This window comes from Etheostoma cragini, chromosome 8, assembly GCF_013103735.1.
Source record: "Etheostoma cragini isolate CJK2018 chromosome 8, CSU_Ecrag_1.0, whole genome shotgun sequence".
Taxonomy (NCBI): domain Eukaryota; kingdom Metazoa; phylum Chordata; class Actinopteri; order Perciformes; family Percidae; genus Etheostoma; species Etheostoma cragini.
This window is the reverse complement of record NC_048414.1, coordinates 18,405,178-18,423,332: the sequence shown is the minus strand read 5'-3', so window position 1 is coordinate 18,423,332 and position 18,155 is coordinate 18,405,178. Positions and strand designations below refer to the sequence as shown.

The window sequence follows — 18,155 nt, the reverse complement described above, 5'->3', positions numbered from 1 at the left end:
GATCGCACCGTTAACCAACAAAAACCTGGTCTAAAGCCAATAGCGTAGCATGTCATTGTTATTTTAACATCACATTAGTAAAATTTACTAGGTTCTTTCACAGTGTGCGCACACTATGCTTGTTTCAACAGATTACATTAAAAAATATCATGGTGCAAATCCGCCCAAAACACACTTAAAGAATTAATAAAGACACTAAGTACAACCCTTCTGAACCATGCGCCCAGTGTATAGACCGTTTTTTCCGCCGTCAAACTTGCAAAAATGGATTTGGACACGCCCTAAACCTACCTGCGCCAAGCGCTTCACGCCATACGCTTAGATCGTTAAAATAGGGCCCTTAGTGACAGAGGTCCAGCAACCTGAACCCAAAACAATAAATGTGTTTGGAACCATTCCCTATTACTGAAGTAGTGCAGGTCGCTCTGCCCATGCATCGGCTTGTGTAAATGTCTGAGAGGGCTGCTAGGCTGCATCCGATGGTCCATTGGGCAGACCTTACCACCCTCTGACGGGTGCTGTCTACCACGCACCTGAAGAAGGAGCTGAGGATGTTGATAACCACCTTGCCTTCTTCAGCTTCCTCAGGAAATAAGGGCGTTGATGACCTTTTTTTCAAGTGGGCAAGGTGTTGTGTGGCCAGGTGAGGGTGTTGGAGATGTGTACTCAGAGGTATCTGATGCTGGGGACCCCCTTAAAGATGATGTATGATGATGTTGTTTTGTTAACCCTTACAGACTGAGGTCCGTTGGTCAGAAAGTCTCAAATCCACTGGTGGACCACAGCAGCGATGGCAAGCTTCAGCATTGGAAGAGGATCTGATATTATCTAAATAATGGTCAAACTTGGTTTTAAATGCAGCAAAGGAAGGTTTAGCATTTCTAAACCTGCATTTACAGAAATTAAATTTGGCAAAAAGAAAAATAAGATTTATAATAAAATAAAGAAGATTTATAATAAAATAATTGTTAACCTCCTCCTTTATGAAATTATGAAAAAACAAGAAGTACATTTTTATAGGAGAAGTTGAAATCAACAATTATATGTCCTTGAATGAAAGTATTTCTTTTCGGTCTGTTTATACGACGCCTGGAGCGCCTGCTGCCGTTACAAATATCCGACACATACCAACGCAACAATGTTCAGATATTTTCAATGTATTGTCCCAAATCTAGTAGAATAACAGCGACAGCCATCTGTTGACGCGTTAACCAGATGTACAGGGACAGCAACTGGCACCAGTGAGTCTGAAGAATAAGATGAAGTGTTTTGGTTAGGATCAGAGTGTTTTTCCAAACATGACAGGGTTTTCTGTTGGGGCAGAAGAGGATATAAGGAGTTGTCTTGTGTTACACGGACACCAGAATTGTGGTGTCACCTTGTTACTTTGTTGCATTGTGAACTGCTATTCTCGTCATTTTGTTTGGTTGTTCTCTCGAGAAAATAATTAAACTCTTCCACCGAATATCTAAACTTTTAATCCAGTCTGCCGCCTGTCTTTATTTTGTTTCAACAAGGTCTCTTCTTCAACACAAATTCCTCCCTCGCTGAACAGAAACTTCCACCACACACCATTTATGGATATGTTGAGTGAGTGAATGAGGGAAATGTTTCAAACACAGCTAATGTCTCTTCTGTTGGTGTTGGAAGGACTGATCCCCAGCTTGGAGGCTGGTTCAGGAGCGGGAGACATTGGGCTCATTACATCTACATTTTCCTCACAATCAACTATCTCCTCAATGGACCATAATGTGAAATTGACAATCTCTCATTGCTTATGTTTGACAATGAAGCTGTAAAAAAAAACAGCTGGCATCAGCTAAAAAGGATTGATGGCTAAATAAGTGCACATTAGTTAGTGTGGGGACTCAATCATGAAGCTGCATACTGCAAAGCACCTGACTTCAACATATGCCACTGTTCGTGCTGACTGAACAGGCTGCACCTATCTGAGCAAAATTGCATGCGTGTCCTTGAAATTCTATAGAGAGGCAGTCCCTCCACTTTCGGTGGACCCCATAGGACCTTATTTTGGAAAGAAACAGTTGTATGGTGAAGACAAATCATTTTGTGATCCTATTCGAATTTAGCCGTGAATTACACTTTTAGATGCTTGTCAAGTTAAAAGATAATGTTGCCAGTAAAGGAAGTATGAAACTGACTTTCTCACAATTCTCACGTGTAAATAATATGATAAAATTTGATCATCACTTATAATTTGGTTTTAAATTATAAATGCACCTTTGAAATTTTACAGAATGCTGTGTAGACTGCAAAAACAATAACACCATCAGTGAAATTGACAAGAAACCTAAAAACAATGTTACCCATCTCCCAACTTATATTCAATGTCAATTCCAGTTTCTGTAGGAAAAGCATAGTTTTCGTACGTGCACATCTTTTCTGCATCTGGACCCGGGAGACTTCTTAAACTCATCTTGACGTGCAAATGCTGCGAAGCTGTGACTGAGTAAAAGTACTTTATTGTCACATACACATACATGTAGTGAAATACATTCTCTGCATTTAACCCTTATCTCAAGGGAGCAGTGGGCAGCTATTTACAGCACCCCGGGGACCAACTCCAGATCTGAGCCAGTTCCTTGATCATTGATGATGATTTTTGGATGTTGGGGGGGAGACCCACGCAAACATGGGGAGAACATACAAACACTTTCTTGCTGTAAGGCCACACTGATAACCATTGGGCCACCATGTTGAGTGAACTTCTACATCCGTAAGTGAGAGTTGGTTATTTGTGAGATAAACAGCTGTTTTTAATTTATTCAGTACACTGATGCCTGGTAACGCACGCACACGCACACACACATTCCCATTCTCATTCCTATTCCACTCCAGTGAGCGGCATCTGATATGTTGCATCTTGGGACGGACCGAGTGAGACATATTGCAGTGAGAGCAGCGTGGCATGTTTGTGGCAAACAGCGAACATGATTAATGGCTTTATTACCGACCGCAACAAAAGACACATCGCCCACAGCTTACAACACACGCGCACAACGTGCGAGAGGAAAGCAATATAACACACACAAACGCACGCACTTGTATGCACACACACACACACGCATGCACACACACACACACGCACACACACACACACACACACACGCTTCTCAGCTCTCTCACACGCATACTACTTGACAAATATTGCCTCTAGGGGCTTGACATGTCTGTCCCTCTCACAAATTATGATACTGACAGAAGTCAAAGAGCTGGAGACAGAGAAGCTGGCACTTCTCAGTTCTTATTCACAACTCCCTGTTCACTTCTGGTGCCCCTTTACTTCAACACAACATCAAACCTGAGTCATTGCAGGCACAGGCGGCTGGCAGTGACTGGAGTCAGGAGTGGCTTAGAGGCTTCCCTTTATCAGCAACATAAACGCCCTCTCATTTCCTTTCGAATGAAGCCAAAGTGGTGAAGTATAAACATGCTGACAGCAGCAACAATGAGAGGAGTGGTATTTTAAAACTACTTTAAACTTTTCAGAGTTTAAAGCCTCCCGCTGAGCCTCTTCCATTTTCATCTTTTGCTTTTTTATTCAGCTTCCCCTCCCTCTCTCGCGCTTATCGGCAACACATACACAGTCAGACACCAAAAACGCTCCCTCTTGTCCTCTTACCAAGCAATCCAATCTATTTTCATACAGAAAGCAACACACCCAAAACCGCTCCTCTTGTTTCCGCTCCCTCACTCTCTCTCCATCCCATCATCTCTCTTAGACAGCCTTGATTGTTTACCTGCATTATCAAAGTGCCCGGAAGAGTATAATGAAGAGAGAAAGCTATGCATCATTCATGGAGTCATCTCTTTTATTTGTCCTCCTATATCATGCACGATTCCCTGCTTACTTTCCTGGACCAGCTTTCTTCCTTCCTTTCGCTGTTATTATTTATTTGTTTTACCTACCTTGAGTTCAAATCAACCAACACAGGACAGTATCACTACACATAAAACATGGCTCTATAACAGTTTCTTCCCTTCCAGTCTGATGGCAAAAATATAAAATATATGTACAATTCACTTTGATTAAATGTGCAATAATCCTCACTATACTACTGTGAAATACTACTTGTTACAAATGCAATATCCCCCATGGTTGTGTTCTCCAGTTACAGTATTCATAATGTATTATATTTTTTTGCAGTCTTTTCTCTTGTTTTATTTTAATTTATTTACCTTTTATTAATTTTTTTTCATTTTTATTCGGTGTGCTTTTCTTTACCCTTAAAGCTATAGTGCGTAGTTTCTGTCGCTCCATGAGGAATTCAAAGTAATGACACCAAAACATGACAAATCTACAGTGCCTTGCGAAAGTATTCGGCTCCCTTGAACTTTTCAGCCTTTTGAGACATTTCAGGCTTCAAACATAAAGATATAAAAATTTTATTTTTTGTGAAGAATCACCAACAAGTGGGACACAATTGTGAAGTGGAACGAAATCTATTGGATATTTTAAACTTTTTTAGCAAATAAAAAATTGAAAAGTGGTGCTGCAAAATTATTCTTAAAATCTTAAAATAAAACTTAATAATTAAGTATTACAAACGACTTACTGTGTTGCTGTTTAGATGACATTTCAGCTACAAAAACTGTAACGTTATGGTGTTCTGCTCGGCTAAGGTTAGATTGCTTGAGAAGGATGAGTTTGATGAGTCAAACACTTAAAGAGATATAAGTTATTGTAATTAAAACAACAGAACAGCATTATAATGCAAAAAATTACTAAGGCATTTCTCTAATATAGGTCAATAATAAAAAATATTGACCAAAATATGTTTTAATCTAGTAGTCCAACAACTCCACCGTAGTCAGTTCTTAATTCAATATGCTTCCAACAGGTGTTGGGTCAAAGACTGTTCCCAGTAGATTTGTTTTCCTGCAATCTAATTGATCTAATTGGAGACAAACAGCCAATCAGACTTGACCTTCTTTAATTCTCAGATTGGTTAATTTTCGTCATTAACACACACACACACACACACACACACCTCTTCTGTGGCTGTCACCCCAAAACAGGACAGGTGGCCTGGCCTTTTCAAACTGCATCCTCCTGTCTGGTGTGTGTCGAGGTCTGGGGCGCACTTCAAAGACACCAGAGGCTCCGGAGTGCCAGGAGGAGGCGAGACACTTCTTCTTCACAGAGACTCTTTGTTTACACAAAGCCCATACACGATCAAACAATTCAATTACTAAAACGGGCAAAGAAGAAGCCGCGAGGATGTCAATACCTGTGTATAAAGTTACTCAGGGAAGATGTGAAGTTGCTCGGGCGGGATAAGTCAATCAATTTGTGTATGTGTGTGTGTGTGTTCAGCTGAAAGTCAGCAGTTGTGACAGCCTTCAAAGGTCTATCTGGGGCGAAGCATTATCAAGACTGTCTTAGCTACTTAAAAACACTCTTGCACGAGCTGCACAGAGGAGGGAGAGGATGATTAGGGATGGGAGGAGGGATGGAGTCACTGAGTGAGTCAGAAAGACAGGGAGAGTAGCTTTGTGTCAGTCAAGTAGTATGGAGGCTAAACTCAGGCCGAGCAGAGAACGCACAGTACGGAGCAGTGAGAAGAGAGACAGAGACAAGGATAGACGCTGACAGCTAGAGAGATTTGAGATCTGCTGACTTAGCACTGCCAGTCTGCGAGCAGAACGACTTGGCTGTGTGTATTTAAAGATGTGTGAAAGTGGTAGCTTGACATCTCTTGTGGGCTGAGTGTTGGGTGCTCGGCTCACGGTTTTATTCTGGGGATAAAAGGTAAAAACCTTTAATATCATAGATTGTTCACAGATTGGGCTGGCAATGCAAGGGACTAGGGGTTAGGAAAACAAATCGGAAATCATAAGTATCCTGATTTTTTTTGCAACAAACCTTTAAATTGATTATTTTCCCTAGAATTTTTTTTTTTTTAACCAATACTTCACATAAATATTTTCTCTTCATAAGGCAATGCTAACGGCGACGACATCATATCCGTTTGCAGAAAAATAGAGCAAATGCAGAAAATATGTCTTTACAAATAAAATAGATGTCAGACTGACTGACATTTGATGTGTAGCCCGACGTCGTCATACTCGGGTTCTAGTCAGAATCTGAGTCTGATACTGCGCCATTGGGCGGTGATTATAGGGCACGTTTCAACCGGACCAGGAGACAAAATGTCTCTGCACTCAACTGGATAGACCTACAACCAATCAGAGCAACGAAGTCTGTCACATAGGTCAGCTGATAAATTGAACTTTTGCTGAATCCCGTAGGATGGCAAAAACATCTGTCCACTGTTCCTCTTTTAAAATGAATGCGCTGTCGATATCTTCTATAACAGACATGATGGCAGAATCTACACATCTCAATTCTCCAGCGGCAGCCGTCATTGTTGTAAACAAATTTAACCCAAGAGCTTTTTGGTGAAGTGGTTGATAAAGTTACTGTTGATCATCTGTCCATCACCGTATAAAGCCCGCCCTGACAATTTGATTGGTCCGAACAGCTCTGGTTTGAACATAGTTGCTCCACAACGGATCAAGTCCAGACCAAACTTCCCAATTCGCAATACACATTGAATCAGCAACCATGTATAGTGAAAGAATCGAATGGGGACATATCATCCCAGCCCTACAAGGGACTAAGTTAGTTACCCTACCAAGCAAGCCTGATCAAGGGAGATCTCACAGTATCTTTGAGCTGATCCTGTCAACTGTCTTTGCCTTTTCAGCCCATGAACACAGCTCTGCAGTATTGACAGCAGAAAAGTCCTCTAATACCGCCTTCACAAACTTCAGTAGGGACACCACATACGCTGTGCAATCATAAGGATTCTAAACTTTTTCTCTTCCTCTGAAAACCAAAGAAATAAGGGCTTGTTTGTGCAGCACAAACATAACTTGGTTCACCAGCACAACCAGTCTGAGTGAAGAAGGATAGGAAAGGGTCCACTGCTCTCTGTGTCTCCCTCTATCACTGTTAGTTCTCTGAATAATACAAAAGCTTCTAAAATAATGTCCAGTCATTAAATTACTGTGGTAATATAACACACAGAAGCACTCAAAAGACTAAATTGCCTGCCCAGTGAATTTAGTCCCTTGAGCCACTTCATATTTAACTTTTAAATTACAGAACCGCCTTCTCTGGTAAACCATTTGGGTTATTTACCAAGACAAATATGAGTAATGCTGACTGAGCGTTTCAACTTGATTACAAAATCATCCAAACACTGTATTTCAGCAATTATTTAGGAAATTCAGCAGGGCATAGAACAATACACACTGTTGCCAGTCAACACAAACCTCATAGAAGCAAACCAATCAGGAGGAAATTAAAGATGGCGAGGACCGTTCCATTGTAATTCCAGAAAAGGTCCTTATTTTTCTTTGCATCGAACACGCCTCTACATCATCCGTTCTATTTTACTCCCCCCTCCCTCCTGCTAAGCTGTTTAGCTGCTTCACAGTGGAGAGCAATTTGTAGAAGGGATGTTGCACAATGTCAGACTGGCACCCGCACTGTGTGGAGAGAGCGGACAGCTCAAGACCAGCCAAGCGTTACAGGGGTTATTTGTGTCAACAAAGACTGCCATTTCTGTCCGAATTTACATCTGTCTGGCTGCAACCCTTCCAGTTATGCTCAGTCAACAGCTAGTGTCCAATATGTCTTGAATCACACAAAGAGGGAGCATCTGACCTATAGCGATGGGATCTTAAATTTGCCTCTTCAGCTGCCAAAAGATAAGCTCCAAGTAACCATGTTCTCATTTAGAGTAGTCAAAGAAAGGGAAAACTAAATCACAAAGTTATTAATGGCTCATCTAACGCTCATTTAACAAAATAAATAAAAATGTGCGAGACTGTGATCAGCAACGAGAAGTGCAATGATGAAGTGAAAGACAATGCAGTCGAGGTCATTATCACAGTTGCATGCTGGATTAATATAATGCTTTGCGTTGCTGTGTACTTTTGGCTAAGGCTTGTGTGCGTTTTGCTGAAATTAAAACTTGTAGTCTCATCACGAAGATGTACACACGCAACTGCACAAATATGCCTGAAGACAAACAAAAACACACACATAGGAATCACAACGTCCGTTGCAATTACTCCGACTCTTTGATTTCCAATAGCCTCAATGTGTCTGTTGCCTCAGGGGGATGGGGCCTATTGCAACAGGCTGTACACCACATTAGGTAGTTGAGTTTTGTTTCTCACATATTTAATCCAGTTTTGGATTTGCTGCTTCACTGCCCAGTCGTCTTAAGTACAACCTCTATTTTTATCTGCTATGTGCAGTAAATAAACCAAATAATGAAGGTGTGACAGAAGGCCGTGTTTCTTTGCTACCTGACAGCATTGCAGTGGTCTCTCCAAGTGTTGTTTTGTTACATTCGTCAAAACAAAAAGCCTGTCTGCATCTTCTAATTTATATCTATGCACAGGGAGGACTGGCACATTCATTTGCATAATATTTTGTGTATTACAAAAGTAATTCATGCAGAAACATCCGAGTAATACATTCACAAGTCCCCAGTTGGCAGTTTCTTGCTTGAATGCTTAACGTTGAGGCACTGTGTGCATTTTAATAGAGATATCTTACTTGCAATTATACAAAATGAGCTATAACCTGCATGGTTGAAAGCAAAGATGAATGTGCTATTAGGACAGTTAGTTTAGCACAATTACAGGAAATTCGATGAGATCAAAAACAGTTCTTCGCAGAGAAATATATGTCTGGCAGCACACCAACTTTTCCAAAAATGCTAACCAAAACACAAACAAAATCCAAAAGAAATCAATTTTACCAATAGTTTTTACGTTTTACTAAGGACTAATAATTTCACAATTTATTGCTTCATGTATATTACTACACACACACACACACACACACACACACACACACACACACACACACACATACTGTAAATTGACTGTATAGCTCCTACAGATTTGTGCTCATTTGATTTTGTCTCATTTATCTATTTACATAGTCTTTTGGAAAAGTTTCACTTATCACCTCTTGTTTACTGCACGTTTTGACAGCTAATTAAAAGGAAACCATGAAGAAGGAGAGAACATCCTATGAACTAAGATCTCTGTGAGAAATGTCGCTGGTCTGGCTTCTAGCGACTAATAACCTTCTGTCAAGAACACTTTTTCCTCCCAGTTTCTGCTGCAGTAGCACTTCTGAAAGTGAGCAGCTTTGACCTTACTAGTGAACCATAACTGTTTTTCCACATCTGATTGCTTCCTCACCGAGTGGATGTGTGTGTTTTCTCTAGCCTCTGGACCCAGATGAGGCTTTACTAATGAGCTCTATTTGCATTAACAACCCACAACAACTGTTCTGTGACCGCTTGATCTCTGCTATGTACTAATAGGCCTATGTCACGCAACAATTTAAGAACAGAGGAACGTCTCTGAGGGAGGACACGGCTCTTCGTGACAGATTTTTACAATGGCGAGCCCGATAAATACTGCTGGACCAAGTCTCTCGACAACCTGGCTGAAGTCACCAACGGAAATGTGGTTCGGATTGTAAAGGAACACTCTCAAAGTAAAAAAACATTTGAAAAAACGGCAAAAAAGGCCAAAGGTACAAGACCGTGTACAGAAACTATCATAGACAATAGTAGAAGCTCAATCCAGCTGTTCGCGGTTTTGCGGGTACGGTAAATGTTTCTATGGTAACAGCAAGTTGGACCAATCAGAGAAGTTGCTGTTACAATTAGGATTGTGGTTAGTGTAGTTTTTCTCCATAACATCAAAAATAAAAATGTGTTTTTCTTCAAACAATGTGTATTTCAAGGATTTTGTTTTTATGCACTGTTATCTCATGATAACGGCTTTTTAATTCATTATCTTGATATAACAATGTCTGTTTTCTCGAGATAACAAATTACTTATTTTGTTATCTTGACTTAAAGATCATTTTATCAAGATAACAACTTACTAATGTCTTCGTCTTGAATTCAAACTAATGCGCTGCCACGAACGGCTTCCGTAGACCCACTGGCTGTAGCTGTAGCCAACCGGAAAGTTGTGCGATTCATTTGTACACAGATGGGAGGCTGACAAACTCTTATATCTGCGGCTTCTTCAGCTAAGGTGACATAAATGTAGGCTAACGTTAACGTCAATGTAATGCAAAACGTAATTAAATGTTTATCAATTCATTTAATAGTGCTTCATACGAAAGCCGTTTGTGGCAGCGCATTAGTTTGAATTCAAGAGGAACACATTCTTAATGAATTTGTTATCTCGATAAAATTATCTTTGTTATGTAGAGAAAACAAAATAATTAATTTGTTATCTCGAGAAAACAAACTTTGTTATATATCGAGATAACAAATAAATAAGTCGTTATCGTGAGATAACAGTGTATAAAAAATAAATAATCTATGGCCGTTCTCGGCTTCCGTAATTGAGGCCCATTTGTATCTGGTCTATAGAAGAATAACTGTGGGATTCAAAAGAGATAACAGAGTCAGATTGTACACTCCTTCACTGATGGGCACTCAACAACCTTAACACTGCATACATGACAGGAGCCACTTCAGTGTGATACTCCTGTTAACAGATTGAGACAGACAGAAAAGACAGAAAATCTGTCTTTTCAAGCATGTGCTGTGAAGCATGTGCTGTTAAAGATGTTCGGCTTCACAACAAGAAGACTGATGGGCCACTCCTTTGCTTGTCTGTTGGTATCCTGACAGAATACTAATACATTTATCAGTAGAGTCAGCACATGAGGTCTTCGTACCCAACATTTTGTGTCAGCTTCAGTTCAGGTCCATTGACAGTTCTGGCATACTGTCAAACCCATACATCCACGGCCACCATTGCCATTTACCTTTTAAAATTCATTCTCGCTCTAGTGCCTCTATCCACTTTTGTCCTTAAAAGTCATTGGCAGACGCCTGCAGCTCTGTGATAAATCAGGGTTGTTCAGTGAGCCTCCAGAATGACCCTCCTCAAAATAAACTACCATCCAATCAGGTTTAATGCTCAGCTTTCTGCCGGGACTGAGCTGTCTGTATGTATGCATTTATATACTGTTTGTTTGCTTGTATGTTGTTTCAAGGGGCTTGTGTAAGGCTGGGCAATAATTCCTAAAAGATTGTTTATTGAATTTGAGTGGAATCCCACTATGTGACACTAATTCAAAATTGCCTAAATGAGTTGTTTGTTTTTTAATGAATTTAAACAAAGGAAGATCAAATTTCAAAGTGACCCCAGTGACTGAAGCTAATGCATTACCATTCTGATGAGCAACTGTGGTCTCAAAGAGTACATGTCATTTTCCTTGCACTTCATACATCATAATTACGATCCTGCCACAGTTTTCTCTTGTGATTATGAAAATGCATCACATGATACATAGTCTGTTTGCATCCTTCTAAAGAACACATGTCCCCTTGCAGCGCCATTTCCAAGCTTCCATTTCATTGTCTATGTAAGCAGCAGGGCAATGCATTTTGGTAGTGACACGGCAACTTTGGAGAGACTGGGCGTTGAGTTGCCCGCTCCTCATTTGCATAACGTTGAATTCCAGGCTACTTAATGCAAATCAGGGGCGTCCAGCTCAACTTGCTGCCTCTCAAAAACTCCCAAAAATCTTTTAAACTGACTGTTGCTGATCTAAAATGAAGACGAATTTAGCAACTGCAAAGACTATTTCTCACATACATGTTTTAGGAACAAATTTCAGAGTTCAAATTTCCTGTTTCAAAATGCGGAAGCAGACAGCCTACACGTGATTTCAATTCAAATAGGAAAGTCTTAAGCCTACTCTTAAATGTGCAGTCCTCTTTTGCTGTACTTTATATAGGTCTTTATTCATTCACCCCTCCTCCCTTTCTCCTCCCACTACTTGTCTATCCAGCACTGTAAATCCAAAATAAAAACAAGCCCTTCATTGGCATTGTCCATCAATTGTCCTGATAGCACCTCTATAACTTGCCGTGCATGCCAGCTAAATCCCTAAATGTCTCATATCACTTCAAGATCACACAACATTGGTTGTGTTTGCAGGTGGTGTAGCCTTAAGAAACCCGAGTGTCCTCCTTTTTAAGTTCATTGTCTACAACGAAATCTTAATTCGACATTTCAAAGCTAGTTCTGTATTTCCGTTTCATGCGTTTTTCAAAGGTTTTCCAGCGTGACGAGTGAGCCAATACGTTTTCAAATTATGGTTGTTAGTTGATGAGCTGTTATCTACTAAATGGCAAACAATAAGCCTATTTTCAGTTACCACAAATCACTCATTTTAAATGTTTTTTGTTAAGAATTATTTTGTTCCCAGAAACTTTCAAGAAGCTGACAGACTGAAAGAACATCAGGATATTCAGATGAGGCAAGACATCCCAAGCCTCACTTTTATTAGCGCTTTCAAACTCGCGCTGTCAGACTCGGGTTGCGAATGCCCGTTTGATAGCAGAACTTCAGAGCACCACACTGACGCTAAGCTGACAGTGAGCAGAAGAGTCCATCTTTTGAGACTGTGTTTATAACTGTAACTACAAAGATTGCAGCACCCTCACTCATTATGTGAATAGGGACACATTTTTATTGTTCTGGCTCTATTTCAGCGGGTAGGAACAATAACTTTGGAGATTAAAGAGCTGGCTTTCAGCTTTAAGGGTGTTTGATATTTATATTCATATTGGGCTAAAAATGATTGACTTATATGTTGTTGTTTTTAAATTTAATGCAGCTGGACAATGTGATTATTGTCTGTGTGCCAAGGAGTCATAAATCAAAATGGGTTGCCACTCCTGCTTTTTGTAATAATGCAAATATCCCTGTGATATTGTTTATGTCACGGTCTACATCCACGTAGAAAGAGTTATAGTCACCAATGTGCTTGTTATACACAACAGGCTGGCCAATCAGAATCAGAATCAGAGTCAGAGAAGGAATTTATGCCAAGTAAGTACCACTTTCAAGGAAATTGCCTTAATGGATGGGGCAAACATAAACATAGCATAGCACAGGAAAGCAGGGGTGCAATAAATACATCAGCACTTTTTGCACTCTGCATTTATGAAGCAACATCTCAATAACAATTTTGAATTAATGGGCATCATGCAACATATACATATCCTTAATCACCTACAAGTGTTTGAAATCGGTTTTGGCACTCTCAGTTAACTGCACACATTTGTGGGAAATTTGATGAACACCATTTGTTCATGAAGATGTCCTCTTTCATGAGATTATGATTATCATGATGATTTGTGTAATCTACACACAAAAAATGCTAAATAGGGCTACCTGTTCGGCTTTATTGGTGGACAAGATTGATTCACAAAAAGGATAACACGAAACATTTCACACATCCTTGAAAATCAGCTGACTAAAACAAATGTAGCAGTATAAGGGGAACTGAAATAATCAGAAAACATGAATACAGCTGTTGATACTAAGGAATAGTAAATTGGCGAGGCTAGATGACATGGTTAACAGAAAACTGCATTTTAATTGATATGTTTCATTAATCCCCAACCCCCGGTATACAACAGAGTTGTGTGTCTTATGGATGATAACTTGATAGAGTGGTGAAGCCAGAGTGCTGAGATGTAGTGGCTTTGGTACTGAGGATAGTGAAGTGGATAGGATGAAATTGGGAAGATGGACAGAGACAGAACAGAAAATCAAATGAACTACACTTGGGCTCACTTGTTCACTCTCATACACTCTCTCTCTCTCTCAGGCACAGGCCAACACACACACACACACACACACACACACACACGCACACACGCGCACACACGCGCACACACGCACACACGCGCACACACGCGCACACACGCACACACACGCACACACGCACACACGCACACGCACACGCACACACACGCGCGTCAGTGGTGTGGGTGTAAATAGAGTACAGTGCCTTATGATGTGCACAAAAGTACCATGGAATGTTTCTCTTTCTTCCACTGCTTCCTTCTTGTTAACCCCCCACCCCCAGCCCCCCCAACCCACCCACACACCCACCCAAACACACACACACACACACACACATACACACACACACAGTCAAAGTAAAGCTTGTCTGTGTGTGAAGGTGATCTGGTCCGATAATCAGCTGTTGACCAGATGGAAGAGTCGGGAGGTTCAGATAAGGACACAACAGCACAGGGGACCAAAAGGGTGCTACAGGTACAAAGTGTTAATTAGGGTCTACAAGGCAGACACATTATCGATGGGAAGCGTTCTTCCTATGGAGATAAGCAGGTTATATAAGAATAGGTTTACATGATTTAATTTTCAAAAAACACCATACTTTTGTTGTAGTGCACTTTGGTGCTTTTCTTCTTTTAATTCTGTGTGCTGACCTTTTTGTTTTAGCTACAGAGTGAGGCATCTTACTTCTATTCCATCTTGGTCAGGAGTCGCACATGTGCAGTAGCTAGGTACGGACCACTAGCCAGTCAAAAGCAGAGTATGAGGGCGGGCCACGCTAGCAGCTGGCCTAGGCAAGCATTATAACGAGTGTTACAAAGTGACGCACCTTTATCGCAGAAGTAAAGGCTGGACTACAATAGAGTACTACATAGTTTGTCAACAGTGTTTTCTGTTGGAGATGGTAAGTCCGTTTGAGGTGGCCTTGGGGCTTTTTCCCTTTGTAAACCTATAACATGCTCAAAGAAGATATAGTATAGCACAATAAAGGAAAGTGAAAAAAGGAAAAAAAGCAACATATGAGCACTTTAATGTTATTAATACTCCAACACATTGCAGTTACAGTAATACACTGAGAGACTTCCTTGCACAAATATGAATGGGCCCTAACTTTTGAAAACTCCACGGCCGATGGAGGGGTTTCACGATGCAGCCACGTCAGCTATCATCTCACATTGCTACTTCAGGCTGAACCTGACAGTACCCAACCATTTTCACTGAAGTCTAGATATTGATTTGGACATGGCTGGATAGCTCGATAGTCTTGTGGTTAAACATACTGTCGAATTATATTTATAATATTTTTTACACAATAATATCGGCCTAAAAGGCCATCTGGAATGATCAGACCATTAAACACACAACTGGATCGTTTCCAGTTTCTAAAATGTGAGGATTTTTCTGCATTGAGTACTTTTACTTTTAATACATAAAGTACATTTTCCTGATGATACTTACATACTTTTACTTAAGTAACATTTTTGATGCAGGACTTTTACTTGTATTTTTACAGTGTTGTATTAGTACTTTATCTAAAGTAAAGGACTGAATACTTCTTCCACCTCTGCTGACAGTGGGATCTTCTGTCAGTCTGTCAGTGTTAAAGTATAAAAAGCCACATGTATAAGAGTCCCAACAACCTGCCATGGACATTATCTTATGGTGGTTAACACACACACACACACACACACACACACACACACACACACACACACACACACACACACACACACACACACACACACACACACACACACACACACACACACACACACACACACACACACACACACACACACACACACACACACACACACACACACACACACACACACGCACACACACACACACAAACACTTCTTCATCTTCAACCTCAGGGCACAATTACCTCATCACCCAGTTTGAACCGAGAGAAATTAGTACAGCAGTGCCTCATTAAAAGTCATTATTTGGATAGAATGTCCATTAATCTTCCTCACTATGCAAATGGCTACTTTCCTCTGTTTGCTTCTCCCTGTGTGTGTTTTTGTGTGTGTGTGTGTGTGTCTGTGGGTGTGTCTGTGCGCGCGGACAAGGTTAATATTCTACCATCTACAGCAGAGAATAACTAAATCATGAAAGGTATACAATTTTAAGCCAGTTCTCAAAAGCATACTGTACCAAAGGAATAAAATGTATGTCTCATACTGATCGACACCAACAGTGCCAAACGCTTCTAGCCCTGCAGGTGTTGCTCAATTTGAGATTTTTGTTTATCTTTTAGCATTCCACTGTTTTTAATCATCTCTACACAGTGGAGACAGAGGAAGCCACCGTGGGAAACTATGAATACCAAAGGAAAATGCTAATCAGCTGCTTTGAATTTGAATATGTGCAATTAAGGCAAAATCTGCAAAAGTGTGTTGCTGCTGTAGTTACTTGTTAGGGCAAAAATAAAGTGTCATGCCAACTTGACAGAAAGGCAGACAGACATAACTCAATTATTTTTATTATTATTTATTAAATGCACTAATTATGGATGGTCAGTAGCTCATCACTTGTCCTCACCCTTTATTTGTTACCACACATGTCTGTGTGGTAACAAATAAAGGGTGAGGTTTTACACAATTCTGCATTTTATTTTGTTTTTATAGAATTCTATCCATTCTTGGGTGTAAACATAATTAATCCTACTAAGAATTTTAACATTGGTGTCTATGGGGATTTGACTTTGTCATACCATCCTACAAAGTGCGCTAAAGGAGAGTTTAGCTACTGCACATAGCATAGGAGGAAAACATTCTCTTGTTTAATGGCATTTCTTTAAACATTACATTACATGTCATTTAGCTGACACTTTTTACCCAAAATGACTTACAATTGCTATATGTCAGAGGTCATAATCTTCTGGAGCAATTTGGAATTAAGTGTCTTGCTCAGAGACACATGATGGAGCACAGTGGGAATTGAACCCAGATCTCCCACACCAAAGGCATGTGTCATATGCACTGCGCCATCACCACCCACTATAAGCCCTTCACAATCGTAGCACCGGAGAAAATCCAGGGTACCGCTGCAAACTAGGCTTGGAAGGAAGTTCTTTTGGAACACGTGTACATTTAAAAGTTGTTTTACAACAGAAAACTCTGATTGGACAGATAGTCTAGCTAGCTGTCTGGATTTACCCTGCAGAGATCTGAGGAGCAGGTAACCATAGTCCTCATAAATCCACCACAGTTTAAAATACCAACAAAAAGAAAACCCAAGGCAACGGATATTCCGTCTAAATGAGTGAAATACAACAGAGCGATCCTGGCAGTGGAACGTCTTGGAAAAAGACTAAATTGCAATGACTCCCTTTGAGGAGCCAGCCTCAAGTGGCCATTCAATGAACTGCGGATAATTCTGCATTGGCTTCATTATTCTGCATCGCAGGTTGCCGCTTCTAACTAAGCAATCAAGGCAGCGTGTTATGCGATGTTAAAAGATGGTTATTGTATAGAGCATATTGTATTACTTCGGGCGGGGGTACCAGCCAAACTCATTTTAGCTACCTAAAAAATTACTACCATAAAAATGCAATATTTAGAATATTTTCACCTTTTTGGCCTTAAAGTACTTTTTACTTTTGGTAGATAAGCAAGTCCTGGCTTTCAGTGTTTGTTTTTACAACGCGATGTAGATGGAATAGGATCTGACTCATCAGCATGTTCTTGCTGTGAGGTTGCATCAGTGTCCACTTGCTTGCTTCATCAGTTCAGGGAGAAGAGGAGAGGAATAGATAAAATATGTATAGGATGTGGGAAAAGATGGGGAGAGTAAATGAATGAAATTTAAGATTGACAAACAAAGAGAGGGTGGAGCAGAGAGGACTGCCTGCTTCTCTGAGGAACCCACTTAGGGGGGGGGAGACAGTGAAATGTCCATTTGAGTTGATGGGACTGGTTCAAGTCAGATTATCGAACCACACATCCTGGCAGGTCTTAATGGCTACTTACTGTGAGGAGGTCAGTGAATATAGGATAAGGGCTGCACAATATGAGGAATAATATGCAATGTGTGATACCATTTTTGAATAACGCGATAACGTTATTACTCGCAATGAATAAACAGATATTAAAGTTTACTCAGTCGTGCATTTCTGCTGTATTCAGTAGTCTTCTAAAGTACAATCCTAGCAGACTTTCAGCGTGTTGAATTTAAAAGAAATTAAAGGAAATCCTTTTCAACATTTTTTATTGAACAAACTCAACATTGAATTGAATATATAATATAAAGGCACCACTAAAAAAAGAATGACAGTTTACATTTTAAAGTGCAGTTTTCTACTGATATTTTCTTTTAACTAACACAAAATATCTCAGGGTTTCCTTTGCGATATGTTGCAGCCTTTTTGCGACGTATTTGTTGCACCAGTTAATACCACAATGACAATTAAAAAAAAATATATATATATATATATATATATATATATATATATATATATA

General features: G+C 40.1%; 1 protein-coding gene across 2 annotated transcripts in view; it reads right to left on the bottom strand.

The window, feature by feature from the left end:
- The window catches only part of si:dkey-246g23.2 (solute carrier family 66 member 2), a 62,680-nt gene that overhangs the window by 25,510 nt on the left and 19,015 nt on the right, over positions 1-18,155 (bottom strand). The window lies entirely within an intron of this gene.